General features: G+C 43.4%; 1 protein-coding gene across 1 annotated transcript in view; it reads left to right on the forward strand.

The window, feature by feature from the left end:
• atrnl1b (attractin-like 1b) overlaps positions 1-22,824 on the forward strand; it is a 412,284-nt gene that overhangs the window by 15,420 nt on the left and 374,040 nt on the right. The gene's annotated exons all lie outside the window — the stretch shown is intronic.

Consider the following 22,824-nt stretch of genomic DNA (forward strand, 5'->3'; position numbering starts at 1 on the left):
TCATGTCCATTTGAGTGCTTTAGTTGGACCCACTGAAAGTTGCACGCAGAATAAACACTTGTGAGTTGTTGGGGTTTTTTTTTGGGAAAAAAAACCTTGACTAACTTGTGCTTGTGGGACGCTGCTGTGCGCAATTCGCTGCTGTGTTTCGCCCACAAAATACGCAGCCGCTACACTTGACAGTATATCTGCTTTTGAGACGTGTCAACAACGTGGTAAAGCGCTGTATCAAATGCAAGGCTTATTATTGTTGTTGTTGTTGTTGTTGTTCTCTGCTTCAAGTTACATGTTGAGAATAAAACAGAAATGAAATTTACGAACGACAGAGAAAATATAGTCACTTACAGCTTCCTCCTACAAAATGTGGTTCCCAGATAATCCCTATTGGATATCCCGGGATGGGTCACATTGTTAATGTGCTATAAATAAACACTAATCAATCTAAAAGTAGGATACTTCTGTCACGTTCTTCTTATATATGGATGCCATGGTCAAGCGGTTGACAACGGTAATGTCACTTTTTCCCGTGGATGTTCAAAAGCACCACAAAATGTGTCTTGTGGTCTCTTCTCAGTGGATCCTTTAGTGGTCACATCCAGACGGTTAATGAGCTAGCTTGCTGCAGAAGTAATAGTTTTCTTGGAAAAAAATCATGAATGGGATTCTTCAGACACAGCTAAATGTAGTGTGCACCGAAAACTCACCCTTGTAATTTGGAAGGAACATCCGGCAGGGAAGGAGAAGGGAGAGTGCATTTTTGGTTGCAACAGTCATACTGTATCTGAATAAGATGAGTGCTGTCCTACTCTGCCTTCTTTTAATATAATTTGTGAGATTGCACAACTAAAGATGGTCGTCTTAACAGTCTGGGTTTCTACAATGCAATTTATTTAGCTCTTTCATGTCTGTGTGTGTGTGTCTGTCTGTGTGTGTGTCTGTGTGTGTGTCTGGATCAGTCAAAGATGTCTTGAGTTGCTATTTAAAAGTGGGAAGGGATGAGATGGAGGGCCTCGGGGAAACCCCATTTACTCCCAGGTCCTCTCGCTTGCGAGGCGAGTGCTCTAAGTTTCAGGACTCCACATAAATGTAAATTGCATTCTTATAACCCTCCGATCGAGGTTCATAACATCAAAATTTGTGTTCTGGGATTGCGTCTACTTGTTATTCATGACTACTTTTCCAGCTCCAAATGTTGATCTAACCAATATTACACATGACAAAAAGATGTACAATGCATTTTATGCCAATTGGTCATTTGAACATTATTTTTTCAGTGATGCAACTTGAGATTCTTAATAACGGGGAAACTCTCTGGCAATTTACTTGAATATATGATGAATGACAACTTTTGTGCAGATGATTAAAGTAGAACAAAATTAGTTTCACCCGTTTAATTTCTAATTTGCTCTCGCATTAATTGCTACTCGTGCCAGTTGATACAATTTTCTAAAGATTCACAGAAATGTCGCCTTTGATGTTGATCACAGCTGTCAACGTCTTACTGTTACGAGAGTTGGAATCTATGGAATGAAGTGGATAGGTATAGTTATACGTGTTCTGCAGATTCAAGATTCACCCTGAACAGATTCGTGCACGTTTTATTTTAGATTTGTGATACGTTTACGACGATTTACAAAGAATGCGCAGCATGGCAACAGGCCACCCTGCTCGACCACTCCATCTTTATACTCCAAAAGCGTTCTCAACTATTGGTTGCTCCCTCCCACACCCTCAATTCCCCTCTCGAAATTAAACGGGTGAAACAAAATTAGTTTCACCCGTTTAATTTCTAATTTGCTCTCGCATTAATTGCGAAGGTGAAGGTCTAGCTTTCTCTAAACCATTCTACGCTATCAGCTTCCATCAGCTGCTTCAGGCAGCGAGTTCCACAATCTCACTACCCTTTGTGTGAAGCAATTCCTTCGACAGTCTCCTGTAGATCCCCTTAGTCTCTATCTTATACTTGCAGTTCAGTGTTGGAGCATTCAGATCAGAATTGTTGGCCAGCACTTAGTGGACGGCTTGGCTCACGATCTTGATTCGAAGATGGCAGGGGATTTATAATCATAATAATCCTAATAATGCATGGATTTCATATGAGGACATCTCAAAATGCTTTTCATTAGTGTGTCAGTCTGGCTCAGTTGGTAGCACTCTCGCCTCTGAGTCAGCAGGTTGTGTGTTCAAGTCCTGCTTGGGATTTGGAACTCATGTAGCCTTAAAATAATAATAATCCTTGCATTTGATGTAGCGCCTTTTCACGTTTCGAGACGTCTCAAAGCGCTTCACAGAATATACTGTAAAGTGACTTGACTTGTGTATTTGGGGGGAAATGTGGCAGCCAATTGCGCAAGCAGCGCCCCACAAACAAAGACATTCTGTCACAGGAATGTCTTTCTGCTTCGCTTGCAACCAAGGGATCCAATATGGAATGCAGATTGACACACCAACAGACATTTCATCTTTATCTTTACTCATCTGGGAGGACTCCTGTGGGAGGATTCCTTTTGGGAGGACTCAGTGGAAGGACTCAGCGTTTTTAAAAATGTAATTTTGTTGTTGTTGCCACAGAGGGGGTGAGGCGGAGGCACTGCAGGATGGAGTTCCAGAGGGTGGGGGCAGAGAGGCAGAAGGCCCGCCCGCCAATAGTGTTGTGAGCGAGGCAGGGAATGTTAAGCAGGCCAGAGCCTGCTGAGCGGAGGGAGCGAGCAGCATGGTAGGGGGTTAGGAGGTCGCAGAGGTAGGTGGGAGCAAGTCCATCGAGGGCTTTGAAGGTGGGGACCAGGGTCTTGAAATATACCCTCTGTGTGTTGGGAAGCGAGGATGGGGGTGATAGGGTTGTGGAGCCTAAAGCGGGAGAGGATACAGGCTCCAGAGTTCTGGATGAGCTGTATCCTGTGGAGTGAGGAGTTGGGGAGGCCAACAAGCAATGAGTTTGCATAGTCCAGCTTCGATGTAATGAAAGCATGTATGAGGGTTTCGGTGGCCTGCGGTGTGAGGCAGTGTCGGAGCCGGGCGACATTGCGGAGGTGGGGGAAGGCAGAGCGGGTTATGGCGCAGATGTTGGGTAGAAAGGATAGTTGAAGGTCAACCAAGACTGGACTGGCTCAGTGAGGTGGAGTGCGCAACCATGGATGGTGATGCTGTCAGTGCCTAAGGTGAGGAGGCGCTGACAGGAGCCAATCAAGAGAGCCTCGGTCTTGTAGAAAGTTCGCATACATGTGGAAGTTGACCCCATATCTGCGGATGATGTCACTAAGAGGGAGCGTATAGATATTGAAGAGGAGGGGACCAAGGACAGAGCCCTGAGGAACACCGCACGAGATGGTCAGGGGGCTAGAGGAGAAGCCGTTTGAGGAGATAAAGTGGAGGCGGTGTGAGAGGTAAAATCTGAACCAGTCAAGGACAGAGCCGTGGAGGTTGAGGTGAGAGGAGAGGTGGTGGATGAGGATAGAGTGGTTGACGGTGTCGAAGGCAGCAAAGAAGTCAAGGAGGCTCTATACAAATGTAACTTTGTGGTCGTCGTTATTTTGTTCTCACCACTTGGCTACGTGCGTGCTCTGTGATGCAGGATTGCCGCAGTGCCACATAGACTCGGCAGTCACCAGGTGTAACTGTAGGGAAAAATGCAAAACTGAAATTAGCTCATTAACGATATAAGATACCTGAAAACAAATATGCCCACATCACTCCCAAACGCAATTGCTTTCCGGTGAGGTATAAATGATGTCTCTACGTCAATCGGTTATTGAGATCCTTCTTGAAGCGCAGACAGACATTGTTGTTTTATTAGTATAGATAGACAGACACACAGACAGACAGAGAGAGACAGAGATGGATGGGTGGATGGATGGATGGAGAAGATTATCATCACTTGTGGCTGATGTTGTGACCAGTTTTACGTAGCTCTTCCGTGCCCCCACACACCAGCAAAAAATAATCAGTTTTCCAAACTGGTTCATGGAGATAGTGCCCTATTTAGAGGAACGAATGTGAAAGCTGTTGGAAAAGAAGTGACTTGCAATGTGTTTTGAAATTTGTCTCATTTTTATGGAATTTTTTTACGCACTCATTTTTCCTGATTTATAATTCATTTGTTTTGGGAGGAACAAAGCAAGTAAAGTCACTGCTCAACAACGTGCAGTTCTGTGAACTCGCACATTCAGCAGCTCGAACTGCCCTGTGCCATGTGAAAAATTCAACATCTGTTATATATTGATGCATTTCCTGTTTTTTTGCTCGTTCTGTTCCACTTCAGCCGTTTGCAGCTTTGAGACATTCACACCAGCCTGAGATTTTCTTCCTGCAGGCTTCATATTTGTACATGATCACATGTGTTTTTTTTTATTTAAAGCTGACCCATTTCTTTCGATGGAATGCGAGTTTTAAGGAATTTGGGTGGCAGTGTTTTGTGTCGTGTTGAGCGATTTTTTTTTAAAGAAAATGGCATTCACCGTGCTTAATGTGAACGTAGCTTTCTGTCACAGGAATGTCTTTCTGCCTGTCTTCCTCGAATGCTCACCCTCTACCCATCCTCCCATCCCAGTATCGAGCTGATTTTTTTTTGATATCAGGATGAGGATGAGGCATTCTGGCCTAAAACCACTCTTCCTGGTGACATGTCCCATTCGTTAATTAACCTAAGGGTAAAAAAAAATTACTTCCTGCTGTCTGGCCTGAAAATGCCATTTGCAGCCCTAAACCCACGTCCTCTCAATCCAGTTTCAAAGTGATTCCGAAAGTATTGTTCTGGCTTTCCTTCCAAAATTGTTGTCAACAAGAATCTGACCTTGACTGTGACAGTATACCCTGATGCTGGGCATAGAGGAGGGAGGGGAATATGGAAGGAGGTGTGATGGGGGGGAAATGTGGGGGTCGGGAACAGACCTGTGTACAGATCCCTCAGAAGCGGTGGGTAGAAGTCGCCATAAGTACCTTCTTTACGTGGTCTGTGGAAGCATCAGGTTGGTTGTATTAGCCAAATGACAAATGTAACGCTGTTCGTAATAGAAGAAAAGAGGTTGCAGAGAGTACTGATTGCGTTGGAAAGTTCGCTGTGCTCGTGATTTGGTCCAAGCTAACTCAAGCCAGTTTGTGTACTGGAGCAATTCAGATTTTGGGTGGTATTAGACTTCAGACAAAATGTAAATCGACCATCAGCAAATCTGCCAAACAGCTGTATTTCTGTTTTTGGCAGTGACGCGAATCCCTAAGGCGGGCCTGACTCACACTGGTGCTGATTCAGAAAAAACATGTTTTGGGCCATTTACGGTGGTGAAATCGAGGTCAAATCCATCTATTTTCACGAATCCAACCTGCATTTACGGTCATAAATGTGGCTTTGGAGTGAACGCGAGTTAACCGTGTCTGACGAGCNAAAAAGCGGTTGCTCTGGATTTAATATATTGATACGCAATCTCACAGTGTACATTGGAAACCTTGATCTGCTCCCACTCACTCGTCATCTCATTTCCTGCTCCGAGGAGCAGAGCTAGGGAGGTGAGCAGTGCACACACTAGTAAGTCTGCTTCCAATTAAACCCTAGGCGATAAGTGCATTACAATATCAAGTTTGTAACGGAAACACTGTGTCCAGATGTCCTGTCACCCTTTTGCGTATACTTCTATAAGTAACTGGAAGCTGCTATCCTGATAAATCCAGTTTCCAGCAACCAACGTTTCTCCACCGATGAGTCATTCTGTAGTGGAGAACGGTAAAGGAGGAAGAAAATAAGTTTTTATGCTGTGGAAATTTGAGTAGTGTTGGGACTTTTCTTCAATGTGCTTCAAGGCAAGTTACAATACCTAATTTCTGTAGGTTGTGTAACGTTTCTTCTGCATAGTAATTGTAGCGTAGTGATATAGCAAGCGAGAGGACCTGGGTTTGATTCCATGGCAGGGCAAAACCTTAGGTAAGTTTCCTTACTCCACACACACGCGGCTCTGTTTACCTAGCAGTAAGTAGGAACTTGCTTGTTAGTCGATTGGCGGATTGCGCAATTGGCTGCCACATCTCGCCCACAAAATATCCACAGTCACTACACTTTAGCGGTATGTTCTGTGAAGCATTTTGAGACATCTTGAAGACGTGATAAGGCGCTACATCAAATACAAGGATTATTATTCTATTATACTCCCAAGGTTTTTATATTTCAGCAAACTTTCAAAACCTATTTTTCGCCAAACAAACTGTGGTTTTGAACCTCAATTGCTACTTGAGTACGCAAGAGATTTCCACTCTGCTGCGCTCAAGGCGAATTCTTAAAATGAAACGTTTAGTTGGGGTGGCTTTATTACACGGCTTTGTGAATTATCTTGGTGGGAACTGGCCTGCTGCATGGCCCCTGCCTGCCCTGCCCGCCCCACCATTGGCGGTCAGGTGGTTGGGTTGAGGGATGTGTCAGTCGCTCAAGATTAATGCTAATTCTTTGATACCGAGTTCAAGGTGTTAGAGCAAGCAGAAAAAGGGCATTTGGTTACTTCATCAGGCCCTTTGGACGTGTTGGTAATGCTTGGATGCCAGGTGAAGTGAAATTAAGTCTCAGACAGGGTTGAAGGAGCAGATTGGCTCCTGGACCAAAAACCACACTGGTATCAATCAAGGAGCCATCCAGTTGGTGGAAGGACAAAACCTTGGCCCTAAATAATTTCTTTGCCCTCGACTATTTAGTTCACTGATTGCAAAGTTAGTGCAAAGTGAAGCCTATTTCAGAAAATGTGAACCCTGTGTAATGCTGTCCAATTTGGCTCCTCGCCTGTGGACTGAAACTTTGTTTTCCTTGATAGTGACCAAGTAGTAAAATTTCCAGGACTGAAAATCTCTTTCCAATATTACATCAGAACTTTGTCTCTTAAGCATGTTGTTTGTGCAGTTCACTGCACACTTGAGCTATGTGCGAAGCTTTAGATGTACATGGTGAATTACACAAAAGCTACTCATGGTGATCGATTTGGGGTCAAAATTAACCTATTTTCGTTTTTCAAGTTAATGGCTTTTGGAGGCAAGTGGGGGGGCGATAGGCGAGAGGGCAAAATGTTTAGAGGTGTAAATTGACTGAGGTTAAAATGAGCCCACCCTAAAATAATGATAATAACATTAATCTTTTGATACAGCGCCTTATCACGTCTTCGAGACGTCTCAAAGCGCTTCACAGAACATATTGTAAAGTGAATTGACTGTGTATTCGTTGGGCAAAACGCAGCAGCCAATTACGCACAGCAATGTCCCACAAACAGTACACCCGAAAAAGCAATCCGCCAATCAACTAACAATCGGGTTCCTACTTACTGCTTCAACAACAAAATTCCATTTGTATAGAGCCTTTCACGTTGGGAAGACATCGCAAGGCACTGAACAGTTACTGTTTCGGATCTGAGCTGGGGGTTGGGGAGGTGGAGGGCAGGGGTGGGGAAGGAGGGTGATCAAAGGCACGGTCGAAGAGGAAGGTCTTGAAATGGGTCTTGAAAGAGGCAAGGGAGGGGGCGAGGCAGAGGGTCTGTGAGATGGAGTTCCAAAGGGCGGGGGCAGAGCGGCTGAAGGTCTACTGCCAATGGTGGGGCAGGCGAGGCAGGGGACGTGAAGCAGGCCAGAGCCCGCTGAGCGGAGGGAGGAGCACTTTGGTAGGAGGGGAGACCGACAAGTAGGGAGTTTGCATAGTCAAACCTGGAGGTTATGAATACAAGTATGAGGGTTTCGGTGGCCTGTGGTGTGAGACAGTGGCGGAGCCGGGCGATGTTGCGGAGATGAAGGAAGGCAGAGCGGCTCGTAACTCAGATGTGGGGTAGAAAGGATAGTTGAGGGTTAAACAAGACCCCAAGGTTCTGGACTGGCTTAGTAAGGTGGGGTGTGCAACCACGGATGGTGATGCTGTCAGCGCCTGAGGTGAGGAAGCGCTGACGGGAGCCAATCATGAGAACCTCGGTCTTGTTGACGCTCAACTGAAGAAAGTTAGCTCTCATCCTGCTGGGTAAACAGGATGTGGAGTAAGGAAAGTAGCTTAAGGTTTTGCCCTGCCTGGGAATCGAACCCAGGTCCTCTCGCTTGCGAGGCGAATGCTCAAACCACTGAGCTGCAGGACACCACGCAGCTGTTGATGATTGTGGTCTTAAAGTCTGTGGCAACGTGATAAGAAGAGAGTTTCTCCCAGTGTCCAACCAACAATACACAAAATAAAATTGGTCACTCACTCCATGGCTGTGCATAAATTGACACCCTTTTCCACTCCCCTTCCCCCCGGTACTATAAACTGGTTGGCGTTCAGGCTGATCATGTTTTTTGCTCTGTCTGTAAACGTGGAAACAGGAGGAGGCCATTCAGCCCCTTGAGCCTGTTCCACCATTCTATAAGATAATACTGATCTGTACCTCAACTCCCAATTACCCGCCCTTACCCCATATCCCTTGATACCCTGACCCTACAAATATCTATGCACCTCAGTCTTGAAGATGTGAATGGATCAACATCACAGCCTTTTGGGGAGAGAGTTCCAGATTTCCACTCTCCTTTGGGTGAAAAACTGTCTCCTGATTTCACTCCTAAATGGCTCAGCTCTAATGTTAAGGTGGTGTCCCCTTGTTCTGGATTCCCCACCAGAGGAAATAGATTATCTGTATCGAATCCCTTTATTATTTTAAAAACTCAATCACATCGCCCCTCTAACTTCTAAACTCGAGGGAATACAGACCAAGTTTATGCAACCTGCCCTCGTAACTTAACCCTTTTTGCTCTGGTATCATTCGGGTGAATGTACAAGTGGGGGTTTTGTGCTTACTGGCTCTCACGTGCTGTTTCCCCCTCCCGCATCAATTGCATTTGCAGTATTTTGTTTTTCTACTCTGGCTTTTGTGGAAATTACCCCACAAATTAAATAATTGTTTTCACTGAAAAAAAAACGCCCTGTATCTTCAGCCAAGCAGCTGGAAACTGAAGGTTGCAAGGCTCAATTATTGTTCGGGATACTTAATTAATGCATGTTACACGTGGCTCGTTGTCAGATTACCATAAGCCCTCATTCTACACGATATATCTATGTCTTGGCCCATTTTAATTGCCGCAGAGCTCTTAATATTGTGCAATCCTAAGACTCGTTGTTGCCAGTTGCTGGTGTAATTTGCAGATTGTTAAGTGAAGTCAGTTTTTGTGGCCGTTGTAGATATTGAAAGGGCAAAGCAATTTTATGTTTCTTCCTGAGATGAGAAATTACCTTTTTTTAAAAAAAATACGCAAAGTAGGGTAAGTGGGGGAAGGGGAGAGAGTAATCTCAGTTTGTGCTGGGATAGTGTTATCAGCATTGATCGCATCCAGAGTTCACCGCCACATTGCCCGCCTCTGTCCATACCTCACAACTGACACAGCTGAAACCCTCATCCACGCTCTTCGTCACTTCCCGACTGGACTATTCCAGTGCCCTCCTCGCTGGTCTCCCCAGCTCCACCGTACACCTCCCTAAGTCTCCGACCTGCTTCTCCCCCACCCCACTCCACCACCCGCTGCCTCCGCTCGGCTGGCTCCGGCCTCCTGTTTGTCCCTCGTGCCCTCCGTTCCACCATCGTAGTACCTTCAGCCGCTACACCCTCAAACTCTGGAACTCTCTCAATCCCTCCGCCTTTCCCTCTCACTCCCCACCTTCAAATCCCACCTAAAGACCTTCCTTTCTGATCGTGCTTACGATACACCTCCCCCCCTCCCTCTCCCCCTGGCTCGGGGGCTGGGCTCTGCCACTGCGAAGCTCTCCGGGACGTTACCCCACGTGAAGAGCGCTAGATAAATGCAAGTTGTTGTTGAAGTTGTTGTTGTTGAAAATGAGTTACTGGCAAGCACTTGAATTGTGTGCAAAAAATAGCACATTTGTTTTTTGCTTTTTACATGCGTTCTCCCTCATCTTTGCTCCATCCACGGTATCTTTTTTGAAAAATAAAATGACACCTGATGAGAATTGGATCATTTCCATATGTATATGTGTGTATGTGTGTATATATATATATATATTCAGAGTATTTCATCTCAATTTAACTCTCTTCCATTTTAAACATTTATGACAATGAGAGTGCGTATTAATAACCCATTTCAGGGCTTGCAGTTTTTTTTTATTCCGATAGCTTTTTCTTTGGCCTTAGAGCTATCGGGAACTGAAAGAATGAGATAGGACTAGGCGGCATTGAAAGGCTTAATTATGTTTGATTGTATATTTAAGTGAAATTTAAGAAAAACGATGGCTAGAATCGTAGGAATTCGCAGCGCAGATGGAGGCCATTCAGCTCATTGAGTCTCAAGCACTTTCTTGCCATATCCCATACCTCTTCAAGGCTAATTTGTCATTGGAACTCCTCAAATTATGTGAGCTAATTCTGAGTTGAAGGCAATCAACTGCTATACGTTTGACCCTTGATTGCACAGTTCAGGAGCATTATTTCTGAAAGTTTAACTGTCGTACAGATGGATGACTGCACCATGGAGGGGAGGGGGGGAGGGGATAAAGGCTCTAAAAGACATTTGGGGAAGCACTTAACTGTAGGGTGTTTTACGCGCTGTGATTTCGTTTCCACAAAAAGTCCCCGTTTACAGGTCAGTGCTCAGGGCCATATTTGGCATTTGAAGTACCGACTCTCAAAACCTGACCAGAAAATAAAAAGCATTTTAACGCACAAACGTTTATTTTAGAGTAAGTCGGTCAGCGAACTTCTGAAATGTGCTTTAAGCCCAGTCACAATAAACCTTGCACCGGACGTAGCACCTCTTACGTTGGGAGGACATCTCAAAGCGCTTCATAGGATTTGATTGTAAAGCAAGGTGGTCCAATTGGCAGCCTGTGGGCCGAATTCATCCGAATCTCTTCCCCTCACCCTCGCCAGCCTCGCTCCATTTCATCTTGCTCACCCCTCGTTCCCTCCATAACCCATAAATGTTATGTTTCTGGAAGGGAAACCTGGACGTATTGCTTATGCAGCCGGCAGGCGTCTCTCAAATAAGGCATCCGTTCGTCAGCAGCCAAAAGGTTGAACCTCCCCCTTGCTGTAAAGTGTACTGATTGAGTATTTTGTAGGCATAAGTGGCAACCAATTTGCACAAAGAATAATCCCACAAACAGCCTTGGAACTGGATTGTTGGCCAGGACACTGGGAGAAGCTCCACTATTTTATCAAGCAGTGCCATGAGATGTGTGAGGTCCACCTGAACAGGCAGATGATTCTCATCTCATCTGAAGGACAGCACTGTAAATTATGCAGCATCGCTCCAGTACTGCATTGGAGTGTCAGCCGGGGAAGTATGAGTTCTTAGGCCCAATACGAGTCTTGAACCCACAACTCACAGGTGAGAGTGTTGAGACAAGCTGACATCTGATGCCAGTACAGTAGATACTAATGAAAGTATTAACGATACATTTGGTTTAACATTAAAAGGAAAACTCATTTTGGGGGCAAAACGCCTCCTTTGTGCAGCAAATGTTGATGACTTAAAAAAAAAAGCCTGTGTTTGATGGCTATCGCAGTCGTTGAAGTTTCCAAGAAGGGATAGAATAAGTTTAAGCCGTGCCTAGAATTTCCAAGTAAATGCACAATAAATTTGTACAGCCACAATTTTGGAGAATCCTACTGGCACGGTGCCTGGAGCTTCCAGTAAGAAGGAACATTTCTACACGTGGGAATAGGCTGCTCTTTCCCTTTGCTCTCTGTACTCTATTGTGCTCAGTGACTTCTCGGTGATCTCTCCTGTGCAATCTCTAAATCTCTGATGGTGTCCACTCGATGCTGCTGTACCTAAGGAGTGCAGATTAATGCTGCAAGAAGTAGCAGAGACTACCAATATATGGGGAATTCAGAAACAAAATCCCCTCCTCTCTTGGTTATTAGGTTTTAACAGCAAGTGGATTCCTGTAGCTCAGTAGAGCACTTGCCTCGCGAGTGAGAGGGCCTGGGTTCAATTCCCGGGCAGGGCGAAATGTTGGGCAAGTTCCCGTACTTCACGCGCTTCTGTTTACCCAACAGTAAGTGGGAACCTGGTTGTTAGTCGATTGATGGATCGCTTTTCCAGGAGTAATAATTCCTTCCCCCCAAAAATAAGAAATTGGTCATCTCAATCCACTGTTTGTGTGACGCTGCTGTGCGCAATTGGCCACCGCGTTTCGCCCACAAAACGTACAGTCACTCCACTTAACAGTATATTCCGTGAAGCGCTTTGTGACATCTCAAAGACGTGGAAAGAGCTACATCATATTCAAGGATTATCACTATTATATCAAGTGAAAGGATTATTATTATTGTTAGTATCAGCTTCACTATTTTATAGTTATGAAGTTCACAAATCTGAAGCATATCTGAAGCCACTTGACTTGAGGTAAAATGAGTTCAAATCTATATTTATAGAAACAAATGAAGGGTGAAGGGATTCCCGTAGGGTTAGTGTGCTCGCCTCGCAAATGAGAGAACCCGGCTTTGATTCCTGGCCGAGACGAAAGCTTAGGCAAGTTTCCTCACTCCACACGCCTTTTGTGTACCTAGCGGTAAGCGGGAACCCAGTTGTTAGTTGATTGGCAGATTGGTTTCGAAGGGGTTAATAATCCCTCCCCAAAAAATGGTCACTCAATCCACGAGCGTTTGTGGGACACTGCTGTTCACAATTGGCTGCTGGGTTTCACCCACAAGATGCGTAGTGAATGCACTTTGCAGTATATTCTGTGAAGCACTTTGAGAAGTCTCGATGACGTAATAAGGCGCTATATCAAATGCAAGGAATGTTAATGTTATCATTCCCGAGGCAGCCGTTGTCCACGTGGTCATCATTGTAGTTTTGGCAGTGTCTTGCGATGGAAGTCTTTGCATCCTCTCTTTGCTGTTCACACAGCTTCGGCAGTATTGGCTGGATAGTTGTCAAGAAAGTGAATATATAATAATAATAATCCTTGCATTTGTCATAGCGCCTTATGACGTCTTTGTAACGTCTCAAAGCGCTTCACAGAATATACTGTAAAGTGACTTGACTGTATATTTTGTGGGCGAAACGCGGCAGCCAATTGCACACAACAGCGTCCCACAAACAGTCGTGGATTGAGTGACCAAATTATTGTTGCTAATTTTTTTTGAAGATATTATTACCCCTGGAAAAGCGATCCGCCAATCGACTAAAACTGGGTTCCTACTTACTGCTCGGTAAACAGAGGTGTGTGGAGTAAGGAAACTTGCCCAATGTTTTGCCCGTACTGGGAATCCAAGTCTGGGTCCTCTCGCTTCTGAGGCGAGTGCTCTAACCACTGAGCTACAGGACTCCATTTGCTGTGTCCCAGCCTTTTCTTCCATTCCCTCCTCCTTCCTCCCCACACAATTCATAGGTATCGCCGAAGCACAGACTGAGAGATTTGGAACTGGCACCTTTTGGTCTAAAGCTCTGATTTGTTTTTGGGGGGTGGGGAGGAGGAAGGAATTGGCAATCGTTGGTATTAATGTTCCCTACATCAACAGCAATGTTGCTGTTTCTATACAAAATTTACACAGCGCTGTTACCCAATCAGCCACTGCCCGCTCCAGTGTTTTCTAATTGTCAATAAAACACTTTGGTGTTTGCCATTTTATACATTTGAGACTGACAAAGTGCCCCACTTCATATGTAGAGCAGCAATACTTTATATTCTCAAGAGACCAGTTCAGCTTTGAATCTATCTTCACTTCAGGGCTTATCTTGCTGTTTCATAATGCATTGAATAATAATTTACATCTGGAGTAAATGGATATAAATACTTCACGGGGGGAGCGGGGGGTGGGCTAGAGAAAGAAATAGACTTTTTGTTACACACAGGATGAAGGCTTTCCTCAATAACTCAGTTCAACCTATCTTGTGTCAGTAATTTGCTCAAGAATATGCTGTATCACGTTTCTGTACTCAAAGCAAGGTGATGGCAGCCATCTGGTCACGAGTTGGTTTAAACACGGTTTAATGCGTGTGTGTATTTTACAGACGAAGATTGAAATCTTGATTACACTGAGACATTTTGTCATAGGCCACAGCATGTGACTTATTTTAAAGATACAACCTAAATTGATCTGCTCAGGTCATTTTATATAAGAGCATAAGAAATGCTAGATGAGAAAAGACCAAGGTCCATCTAGTTCGCCTTCCGAAACTATCTATTTTTAGGTAGTTTGGGACATAGATATTTGTCCCAAATATTTTAGATATTTTAGAATATCTATATGTTCATGAGATCACAAGATCGGTTCGGGTGAAGGCACTCATCCATTCAGAATATCCACTCTACATTTTTCAAACCTGTCTAAAAAATGTTGTATACCTCTGAGATTGAAACAACTCACAGAGCTTCAGAGTAATCGTCGTCAAATCTCGTGCTTTTTAGTTTGGGGGAAATGATGTTATGACGTGACCTGAATCAAGTTAACTCAAGATGATTAAAGTTTGAGACGATAAATCTTACTAATTTGCTGTCAACTCGTATTTCATTCTGTTTATGTGTCCTCACTATTCTGGGATCCGCTGCCCCTTCTCCAACCGTAGCTACATTGATGCAGTGAAAGAAATTATTGTGATGTTTTGGGGGTTTTGTAGAGATGAGTATTTTTACACATAAGCGTTGATTGAAAGGCTGACTTTCATACCAATTGCACCAATTGGAGCTACATCAGTGAGCAGCAATACAGACTGCACTGGTCCAGCAGGAAGGGCACAATAATAATAATAATAATCCTTGCATTTGATACAGAGCCTTATCACATCTTTGAGACGTCTCAAAGTGTTTCACAGGATATACTGTAAAGTGAATTGACCGTATATTTTGTGGGCGAAACGCGGCAGCCAATTGCGCACAGCAGCGTCCCACAAACAGCCGTGGATTTGAGTGACCGAATTATTCTTTTTTTTGAAGGAATTATTACCCTTGGAAAAACCATCCGCCAATCACTAACAATCGGGTTCCTACTTGCCGCTGGGAAAACAGAGGCGTGTGGAGTAAGGAAACTTGCCCAAAGTTTTGCCCTGTGGGAATCAAACTCAGGTTCTCTCGCTTGCGAGACGAGTGCTCTAACCGCTGAGCTGCAGGACTCCACAACTCTACCTGTATCCCTTCCTACGTCAGGTGCCAAGAACCGGACAGATTCACTCCCAACCTTTAGAGCACTCGCTTTGCAAGCGAGACCCCTGAGTTCAATTCCAGGCAGAGGGCGAAACCTTGTGCAAGTTTCCTTACTCCACACAGAGCCTAGTAATAATCCCTCCAAAACCAAAAACAATAATAAATTGGTCGTTTTCAATGCGTGACTGTTTGTGGGGACACTGCTGAGTGCAATTGGCTGCCGCATTTTGCCCACAAATATACGGTCAATTCACTTTACAGTCTATTCTGTGAAGCGCTTTGAGACGTCGAGAAGACGTGAAAAGCGCTATATCAAATGCAAGGATTATTATTATTATAACCTCTTCTTTCTTCGTCTCCCCTCTCCTCATCCCGAACATCCAGCAAGAACTTCAGGAATGCCATTTGAGTTTGAGTTCCTTTTGGAAACGCTTCAATGATTGTTGAACGCACTTCCACCGGAAGACCTTTTGCTCTTGGCACGTCTAGAGCGTGAGCAATGGTTGTCAAGAGATTTGGAAGGTTCACATTTTTGACGCTGAAAATCTCTGAGTGAATTCAGTTGAACAGGGAGCGAGGCTTTCTAAATTTAGAAAGGGACTAAATGCAAAATGTTTCTTTTCCCTTCTCTCCAACCATCATCTTACACGGCATAATAATGGGTTTGTTAGGATTATCTGATGTATTCTGTAGATGCTTTGCAGAACTGCTGTTGCTTGACCTGCGTGCAACATGAAGCTAACCTTCCTTGGCAGTCTTGTTTGAATTCACTTTTGAAGAAAGAGAGAGAGAGAGAGAGAAATAGATCGAGAATGTTGTCTGAAGTGTAGGTTGTGGGTGGATGCTTGGCTCAGAGCTACGTGCGCAAGCAACAACCTGTTTAAAGATCCATTGAACCCACATGTGCATAATGGACTTCAAAGAACCACCACTTGAAATGAATATCCCTGAATTTGACCTAGCTGTTTGGATTTATTGTTAAGAGAGCGAGAGAGAGCGAGAGAGTACAGTGGATGTTTGATGATCTGCTGTAATGAAGAGGAACCCAGTGGATAATTGAAATTGGTGGTTAATGATAGTTTTTTTTTGATTGTATTGTTGCACTCAATGGAAATGTTCCCTGATGCATTTTCATGCGCTTCTATCGATATTTAATCGCTTTCCTGACCTTTTCATGGGGTGACCTTTTCATTAAAAAAACACTTTGAGATGTTTTGACGTTATAATAGGGTTGTATCAAATGTAAGGATGATTATAGCAATGCAGCTGATGCACTGGTGAAAGTTATTTCAAGATAACCGGATGGAGTTCACTTTAATTCGTTTTTTCTCTCTCCTGGAGTTGCTATGCTGTGGTCTGTGAACTTTCTGTCTTCCGCAACAGACGGTTAGCTTTGAAATGTGGATAATTAATCTCGCAGTGTGTTTACAAGGTCCAGGGGGGCAGTGTGGCCAGTTGATAATAGGAGATATACTTCAGTCACTTATTATTTTGTCCAGTTTAAGATGCAGTCAGAATGGCTTGGAATAATATAACATCATTAGTGTCATTTTTCTGCGCAACTCTTGACAGTCCATTCGCCTCACGATGATAATGATCGCACACTGGTTGAGAGCTGAATTCTGCATTCACAGTCTCGGGATAAATTGCGCGCTTGTGTTTGCATTAATCAAGCCTTTTGCAATTGCAAAGTTGAATGGTGGCTCCTATCATCTCTTTAACCGGTGAAATGCAGCTCAGTTCTGCAAGTCTCTCTTTGTAGAGGACATGACACGAGTGGCTGCAAATGCACTCAGACACGCACCAATGTCTTTTGAAGACGGGGTGAGCAAAATTGGCACAAGTTATGCTTAATTCTCAACTGTATTAAATCTAACCTCACCAGGATCTCCCCTTTCCTCCTGAAGTTAGTGTCTCATGTTGGGGTATAGCTCCATAGGCATATGTTGCTTTTCAGTCCCTCAGCCAAGAAACCATCCCTTAATGTACGGAAAAGGCAAAGTATTGCAGATGCTGGAAATCTGGTATGGACACAGAAGTTGCTGGGAACACCCAGCATTATAGGCAGCATCCACACATACTGCCTGACCTACTGTGTGTTCCCAGCGACTTCTGTGCTTATACCTTAATGCATGAAGTTCTTCCATGCGTGTCAGAGGACTTTTAGACGATGGGGAAATATCTTACCCTTCTATTTTGGCGGATCGCTTTCCCAAGGTGGGGGGAATGGGGGAATATTCCCTTCCATTTAAAAAAAAGTCATATTAATTTGATTGCTCAATCCACGGCAGTGTTTGTGGGGACGCTGCTGTGCTCAATTGGCTGCCGCGTTTCGCCCACAAAACATACACAGTCAATTCACTTCATAGTATATCCTGTGAAGCGCTTTGAGACGTCTCGAAGACGTGACCAGGAGTTGTATCAGATGCGAGAATTATTATTATTATAATATAGCCATAGTCTGAATACATGTATTTCCACCCAGGGCACGAGATTTTCCCTTTTCCATCACCCCATTCACTTGGTGCTTTTATTAGAGAATGTGCGCTACTGTTTGACGTGCAACAAATACCATTTCAGCCCCCCCACCCCATTGTAGTGGTTGCTTTGTTATTTCCGTGAAATCTATAGCAAACCTTTCTGTAGTGTCGTGCCTTGTTGACCAAAGGACTAAGAGCTTTAACGGGCAATTTCCCAGACCTGGTGCTGCGGATTTGGAATCTATTACTACTAGTTCCCTGATTTTCTCTCTCTTTTTTAAAACTCCCCTCTCCCGAGGGCTTTAGCTAATTATTACAGCAACAACAACAACGACTTGCATTTGTTTAGCGACCTTCATGTGGGGTAGAGCCTTTGACCAAGCGGAAAAAAAAAGAGAGAGACATAGGGCACGCTACCAACTTTAATGGCACCGGACTGTAAAAAACAAAAGTCCGTTCATTAATCCTGGGCTTTTTCTCTTCACTCTAATTTGATTCACTGCAATGAAACGCCATCAAATAGAATGTCTCACACAAGCTGTGTCACTTCAAGCAGCACACCCGCCTACATCTGCTGTTGTGCGATGGAAGTGATGATTCATGGTCTGTTGATCTCTCCGGGTGTTAGAAATGCCAGCTGTTTAAATTCACTTTTTTAAAAAAAAAATTGCTCACCTCTCCCATTGTGAAAGTAGTTTACACCACCACCACAACAACAATAACAACAACTACTACTTGCATTTATGTGGCGCCCGTCACCCCGGACAGCGCCTCAAAGCGCTTAGTAGTAAGCCTTCACAGATTTACGAACCTTCTCTGAGCTGTGCTTATTTGAGAATTACGTCCATGTCAGGACGTGACCTAATATACCATGCAGGGATTTGTAGCTGAGCAAAATTCTACCCCTCGCCTCAAGTTCTTTTGAAGAACCCGGAAAAAAACGTCCTCTGAATTGAAGACTGTATGTTTAGGCTTTGGCTCAGATCTGCACAATCCTAAATTGCACAATCTTTCTGCCAAGCGTAATTTTGGACCTTAGATGTTCAAACACGAAGCCTTTACGCGAGAGATCACTGGAACGAATGAGTGGTCAGTGCTGGCAACCCTGGCAAACAGGAACTTGCCACGTTTTTTATGCTTCCTCTGTGTGAGGGGAGCTATCCAAATGCAAGTTGTTGTTGTTGATTTTCCATTTCCTTAAAATGCTCCCACTTATGATTTTGAATTGCCTGCAACTTTATTTGTTTGACCTTGCCTCGAGGCATGATAAAAATATGAATTTCAAACGGATAGGCACACTATTCATGTGCAGGAAGTGGGAGATGCCATCTGTTTTTGTGTATCTATTGACTTGAATTCAGGATCTTAGTCTTCAGTTTTACAATAGTTTTCACTGCACACAGTTTTATTTCCCAGTGTGTCGTGTCTGAGTCATTTCGGGAAGTTGTGCAAGTAGACCAAAGGAAAACTTTTCCGAGCCACACAGATCACACATGCAAAGACACACTGTGATTTGTGAATATTTGCCAAAGGCCAATAAGCTAGAAAACTTCCCAGTTGCTGCCTCTCTAACAAAGGCCTTTTCATCACAAAAATACAGATTATGTAATGGTTTTGCAGAGTACCAGTGGACTGGTACAGTTCTGTGTACAATCTTGGAGGAATGGTATGAAAGAACTTGCACTTCAAAAACAAAATTGCCTGGTGCTTTTCACCAAACTCACCATTGTCTGAAGCGAACCGCAACTATTTATCTCATCTTAAATCTCCAATCTAAACGCTGCATAAAAGTTCTATAAATGAGTTGGTCCAAAAATGCGTGCGTCAACCTGGCTCAGTTGGTAGCAGAGGCAGTGCATATCTAATCATGTCGGGAGGACGTGCCAAGACACTGGATAACTAGTCGCTGAGCCCTTTTCCCTTGGAGTCGGTGATGAATTATCAGGAGTTTCACGTTCTTACGTTCTTCTACACCTCTTACTGTCAGTGTGGTTGTAGTTAGTGCAAGGCAGCAAGGTGTGTTCTCGTGCTTTTCAAGGGTAGAGATTTGGTTCAGGACAAAGCAGCCTTGCTTTAGGGAATAAAATACTGAAAATTTGCAAAGGGGATGGGGAAAGAGCGGGCGAGTGAGATTGATTGGGTAGTTCTTCCAAAGAGCCTAATCCTTCTGTGCTGTAATATTCCATGATTCTATGAAGTGAAAAGGTTGACATTTTCAATCGGGAGTGTTCGCTTATATAGCGGTTTCGTTGTGAGATTGGAACTAATTTAATTTTGTGACCATCAACTAATCTGCTAATGTAACTTGAATTAATATTGTCACCCGTGGGTGTACACATAGTTAGTCTGGAGACTCATCCCTTGGTGCAGGATAATGAAAGTTTCAAATCAGACTCGTTCATTTTCTGTGTTTTTTGAGGAAAAAGGATTAGTTTTAAAAGATATGCAAACTGATTCAAATTTAACACTTTTCACATTTCCTATTCCACGTAAACTTTAACCATTGCTTGCTCTTGGTTCCAACCACCAGTCTTCAGAGCATCGTGATGTGATTTGTTTTCTGTCCGATTGTTGCCTCATTTATCTCTGATCTCCATTGTACTGTAATAATAATAATTCTTGCATTTGATATAGCGCCTGATCACATCTTCGAGACGTCTCAAAGCGCTTTACATAATATACTATAAAGTGAATTGACTTTATATTTTGTGGGTGAAACGCGATAGCCAATTGCGCACAGCAGCGTCCCACAAACAGTCGTGGATTGAGTGACCAATTTATTATTATTATTTGTTTATTTAAAGAAGGGATTATTACCTCCAGAAAAGAAATCTGTCAATCGACTAACAACCGGGTCCTACTTACTGCTAGGCAAACAGAGGCGTGTGGAGTAAGAAAACTTGTCCATTTGGCCTTGCAATCAAACCAAAGTCCTCTCGCTTGCGAGGCGAGTGCTCTAACCCCTGAGCTACAGGACTTCACTTTGGCTTAAGATAATACATTCATATTGACCTTTTACTGGCAAGCAAGCACTAATATTGCAAAGTCAATGAATGGTTCAACTACCTAGTCTTTCCAAACAATGAAAAAAAACATTAAAAACGCGTGTAACTATAAATCCAATTGAAATGGACTTTAAGTTTTTTTTGGTTAATTTCACAACCCCACTGCCCACACACACACTCACAAACCCATCCCTTGGATGTGAATACTGAGAGAAGACCAACATTGATTGCTTTGCTGTTGATTTAAGCAAAACTTAAAGTGGGGTTCTGACAACATGCAAAACTTATGGATTTTTTAAAAATCAATTAAAATTTCTTGAGTATAATTGCTTTACTAATTGAAAAATCGAGTTATAGCGCTTTTCAATTGTAGAGATTTGATTCAATACAAAGCAAACTGGCTTTAGGGAATAGAATAATGAAATATGTTGTGTATATATTACATGAATCCTGCAGTGGCATTATATATTAAAAGGTTTAAATTACTTTAGAAACCTCTACATCAGGCTGCTGTCTTGAGCAACTTGTGCCTCTCATGCCATGAACTGTAGGTTATTACAATTCAGGTGGAATATAATTCATTTATAATAATCTTCCTTAGCTGCCAACGGCTTCCAGCATCTGTCTGAAGGATAACGAAAAGTCCAGCTGTAATCGTGGGGAAAATGAAGGGGAACTGGGGTGTCTTGAGCCAACATGGACATTTATTTCCAGGTGGTTATGTATGAGAGTTGGGCTTGAAGCTGAGGTGTTGCCCCTCATTATTCCAACCTCCCTGTGAGTCCGACCTACATGTTTGAAATGGAGTTGCTGCAAAAAAAAAAGCATCTTTCGAAGGGCCACAGTGTCTCACCACCTCATTACCTTACAGCAGTGTCACTGAGGTCTGTGTTCAGGTTGGTAGAGGCAGCAGCAGCCAACATGCAAAGTAAATGTCTGGAGTCCTGTAGCTCAGTGGTTAGAGCACTCGCCTCGCAAGCGGGAAACCTGGGTTTGATTCCCCTGCAGGGCGAAACATTGGGAAAGTTTCCTTGCTCCACACACCTCTCTGTTTACCTAGCTGTAAGCAGGAACCTGGTTGTTAATCGATTGTGGCGGATCGCTTTTCCAGTGGTAATAAATCCTTCCCCCCAAAAATGTGGTCACTCAATCCATGACTCATTGTGGGACACTGCTGTGCGCAGTTAGCTGCCGCGTTTCGCCCACAAAATATACACAAAATATACACTTTACAGCATATTCTATGAAGCGCCTTGAGATGTCTCGAAGAGCAGATAATAATAATAATCCTTGCATTTGATATATCGCCTTATCACGTCTTCGAGACATCTCAGAACGTAACCTGAATTGACTGGGACTATATCAAATGTAAGGATTATTATTATTATCATCAACGATTTACTCTTTATTTTCACTGGATGAATTGTAGAATGAATGTAAATTTTGCCCAAAAGGCCCACGTCTTACAAGAGCAGGTGCAGTTTGACACGCTGTTTCATAAGCTGAATAGCCCTCTCCTGCCGCAGGAAAGTTCTGTTTCAATGGTGGTTTATCCATTCACTCCATTTTAATAAAGGCTCTTTCATAATCTGCCATTGCACTTCCAAGGGATCTGTGATAATATCTTTGACAAGACATTGGCAGTCGTCCAGTTGTCTTTATATTTAAATTTAAAAGCAGTGTTTGCCATTAACTGGAGGAGTTAAGAGCTTGCTGTAAGTGTATTTTGTGCAACATTATGACAGTGACAGCTGGGACTAAACATACTATTAGACCATATGATATTACTCGTGGAGTTCATAATAGTGCACTGTAGTTCACTGTATTGTACCCAGTAATGATAATAATCCTTGCATTTGATAAAATGCCTTATCTCATTGAAAGATGTCAAAGCACTTTGCAGATAGCTGCTGTTAAATACAGTGGCTATAACATATATATATATATATATATGTTATATATTTATGTAGGTGATAGCAGCAGCCAATTTTGTTCCCAACAGTGACCCATAAACAGCCATGAAGTTGATTACTATTTTATTACAAAAAACATCTGAAGGATTGTTTGACAGGATCCTGGGACGAAACTCCCTTTTCAAAAAATACAACGCTTCCCACTTTTAAACCTCTTGATTCCTCCCGTAAATCAAAAGATATTCAATCGAGAAAAAAACGAAAACCATTGCCACCGATTATTATTGCTGACTGAACACGGATTTGCCATGACTCGAACGCTTGATGGCCCCGTGGGCCACTTCTGGCCC

This window comes from Callorhinchus milii, unplaced genomic scaffold (assembly GCF_018977255.1).
Source record: "Callorhinchus milii isolate IMCB2004 unplaced genomic scaffold, IMCB_Cmil_1.0 Scaffold7, whole genome shotgun sequence".
Taxonomy (NCBI): domain Eukaryota; kingdom Metazoa; phylum Chordata; class Chondrichthyes; order Chimaeriformes; family Callorhinchidae; genus Callorhinchus; species Callorhinchus milii.